Source organism: Elephantulus edwardii, unplaced genomic scaffold (assembly GCF_000299155.1).
Source record: "Elephantulus edwardii isolate Elephantulus edwardi_28Jun2011 unplaced genomic scaffold, EleEdw1.0 scaffold00292, whole genome shotgun sequence".
NCBI lineage: Eukaryota > Metazoa > Chordata > Mammalia > Macroscelidea > Macroscelididae > Elephantulus > Elephantulus edwardii.
This window is the reverse complement of record NW_006400042.1, coordinates 1,408,243-1,412,112: the sequence shown is the minus strand read 5'-3', so window position 1 is coordinate 1,412,112 and position 3,870 is coordinate 1,408,243. Positions and strand designations below refer to the sequence as shown.

General features: G+C 36.0%; 1 protein-coding gene across 1 annotated transcript in view; it reads right to left on the bottom strand.

Annotated features, from left to right (window-relative positions):
* Positions 1–3,870, bottom strand: part of CENPP (centromere protein P) — a 565,831-nt gene that overhangs the window by 549,418 nt on the left and 12,543 nt on the right. The window lies entirely within an intron of this gene.

Sequence of the window (3,870 nt, the reverse complement as noted above, 5' to 3'; positions counted from 1 at the left end):
GCGCCACCAGACAGATCAAGATGCAGGCTTTTGCAGTACCCTGTAAGGCTATATATCACGATTTCTGGGAGCTACATTTTCCCCATCTCTAAGAGACACTATTATTCTGACTTTATTACCATTCTTCTGTAGAAAAGGTTGCTATGACTCTGAGCCAACTCAATAGAACCTAATAATTATAGTGTCACTAATAAGGAGTTTTTAGAAAGGTATAATTCTTAAAAAGAATATTCTTTTTTAAAATTATTATTATTTTGTGTGTGTACTGTCAAATCAGATCTGACAGGTAGAGGAGGAGATTGTCCCTCCTTCTCCAGCAAAGCATCAAGTGGATTCTAATTGCACAGCTCTGGGATTGCAGTGCAGCTGCTTGCCAGTAGGCCACCAGGGCTCACCAGAACAGATATTCTTATGGTATACCCTGCCTTCAGTCAAGATTCATCTGACATCTACAATGACGTCCAGGTGCCATGGCCTCTTTTAAACCCAGCATGAACTTCTGGCAGTTCTCTGTTAATGTATTGTTCTAACCATTTTCAGATAATCTTCACTAATGTTTTGTCTGCATGTGATATAAAGATATTGTTCAATAATTTCCACATTCTTTGTATCACCTTTCTTGGGATCAAGAAAGAATAAGGATCTATTCTGATCACCTCGACAGATAACTTACCCTCCAAATTTCCAGGTACAGACTACTGACCACATCCAGGGTTGCCTCAGTTAGTTGAAACATTTCAACTCCATCTATTATTTTTGTTTTCTTATTTTTTTGCCAATGCCTTTAATGCACCTTGGACTTCAACACCAATGGCTCTTGACGATACGCTACTTTGCATATCTCTCCACCCTTCTTTGATGCTTCCTGGATCATTCAAGATTTTACCAAGGGCATCTATTAACATTGCAATTCCAGGCCTGGATTTATTTTTCATTTCATTCAGCTTAAGGAATTCTGAAAACATTTAAGTAAGTTCTTCTGTTTTTATTCTCTCACTCTAGCTCTTTGAACATTGTTATAATACTTTGCTTTGTTGGAGAAGCTAATATCAGCGCAAAACAAGGCCAGGTGCTGATTGTAGAACAGAACATCATGTGCATGTCACATTAAGGATGAAAAAAATAAAAGCAAGTCCATGAGAATGAAAATATCATCTTGAGTCTATCCCACTCGAATTAAAAAAAAAATATCTTAAGAATGGTTGTGAAGCACTGAACTCCAATGATCAAAAGCAAGATGACTTGTGGAATGATATCAAGGATATCGTCTATGAAGAGAACAAAGAAGGAGAAGAAAGGAAAAAAATGAAATGAATGTCAGAATAGAACCTTAAAATTACAATAGAGGGAAGAAATATTAAAGAAAAAACCTGAGGAGACTTTAAAATGCAGCTCAAGACAAAGCAAAGTATTAAAACAAAAATGTGCAGAGACCTAGAATTCAAAAATAAAAAGGGATGAATGTGCTCAGTTCAGAGAAACACGCAAGTGGGGTATCTGCCCAAAGGATCTCTAGACCATTGACTTCAGATCAAGAACATATCAATGTCTCAAAGAAAGCAGGCTATCCCACACAATACACAAGAAAAAGAAAGATGTCACCCCCAAAGGGTGACAAAGTATCAGTGTATTTCCTGAAGCCGGAAAGTCTAATGGTACTTTCTGACACAGAATTTAAAAGAGGAGTGATTGAATATATTCAATGGATGAAAGACAAACTTGATGAATTGCAGGATACTACAAGAAAAAACCAGGAGGAGGTAAAAAACCAATGCAGAACCTTGCAGAGAAAACAAACGAGGCATTAGCAGCACTGGAAAAACAAGAATCCACTATTCAAAATACAATGTCCAATGTTTCAGATGCTGTCAACATGATGGACAGACACGTGAACAGAGTTGAAGAGATGGAACACAGAACTAATGAAATTGAAGACAGAATTGTCACCACTGATCTGCTAGAGCAAAAAAGCAGACTCAAGAAAGAAGGAAAAAGAAGAAAACTTAAGAATAATATGGAACATCATCAAGAGAAATAACACACACATTATTGGGATCCCAGAAAAGTAAGAAGCAAGTAAAGGCACAGAAAAAGTTATGGAAGAACTACTAGAGGAAAACTTCCCAGGCATAATGAAGAACGACAGAATATATATTCAAGAAGCTCAGAGAACACCATATAGATTAGACCCCAAAAGAAAAACATCAAGGCATATCATAGTTAAATTTGCCAGAACCAAAGAAAAGGAGAGAATCCTGAAAGCAGCAAGGGAGAAACAAAGAGTAACCTATAAGGGAGAAAAGATAAGTTTAAGTGCCAATTTTACAGCAGAAACCACGCAAGCAACAAAGAGAGGAAGGACATATATCAAACACTCAAAGAATACAACTGTCAACCCAGAATACTGTACCCAGCAAAACTATCCATCAAATATGAAGGCGGGATCAAGATATTCCCAGAAAAGCAGAACTTAAGAGAGTTTGTAAAAACAAGACCAGCTTTGCAGGAAAGACTCAGAGATGTCCTTCTTACAGACATACCAGAGAAAGCCACATGGTCCAAAGTAACTAGCAACAAAACCAAAAAGACCTCAATGCAATGATACCAATAAAACCTAGCCTCTCAAAAGTCATACTGAACATGAGTAGTTTAAATGCACCACGGAAGAAAAAAGAGAAGCAGATTGCATTAAAAAACAAAATCCAACAATATGTTGTCTACAAGAGACGCACCTGAAAAATGAAGATAAAGACAGGCTAAAAATAAAAGAGTGGAGGAAAATGTACCAAGCAAATGGCAACCAGAAAAAAGCAGGAGTAGCGATATTAATATCTGAAAAAATAAATGTCAATGTAAAAACAATCACAAAGGACAAGAAAGGTCATTACATAAAGCTGAAAGGAACAATAAAACAAGAGGACATAATAAATATCTATGCACCAAATAAAAGACCAGCAAAATACATAAAACAAACATTAAAAAAAAAAGAAAAAGGAAATAGACAACACTACGATAGTGCTTGGACACTTCAATATACAGTCTCAAGAAAAGATAGAATTACCAGAAGAAATCTCAACAGAGATACTGAAGAATTACACTACACTATAAACCAAATTGACCTCATAGATATTTATAGACTAATGCACCCCCAAAAACCACAGCATCCCTTCTTCTCCAATGTGCATGGAACATTCTCTAGAATAGATCACATTCTAGGTCACAAGGCAAGCATCTATAAATTAAAAAACATAGAAATAATACAAACCATCCCTTCAGATAATAATGCCACAAAATTAGAAATTAATAATAGGATGATAAAGGAGGGGAAAAAACATACATTTGGAAGCTGAACAACACCCTGCTTGAACATGACTGGGTATTAGAACAAATAAAAAATGAAATTAAAAAGTTTCTTGAAACAAATGACAATGAAAACACCACTTACAAAACCTCTGGGAAGCAGTCAAAGCAGTCAATTTATAGCAATAAGCAAGCACACCAAAAGGCACGAAAAACAGACGATTGGTGCTCTAACCCAATATCTCCAGCAAATTTGAAAAAGAACAGCAAGAAAACCCGACACCTTCTAAAAAAAGTGAAATTATAAAAACTAGAGGAGAAATAAATGAAATATAGAAAACAGGAAAACAATTGAAACCATCAACAAAACTAGGAGTTGGTTCTTTAAAAAGGTCAACAAAATTAACTGGATAAAATCTGTTTACTGCATTGAAAACATTGAGGGAGAGAATAGTTTAAAATTAATATATTTTAGGACATTATGATTATCCTAAGAGTCTGGAATGAGGGCTGCAGAGTGGAGTATACCTGGGGTAGGGGTGAGGATGTGTGGGGTGGGTGAGGATGTGT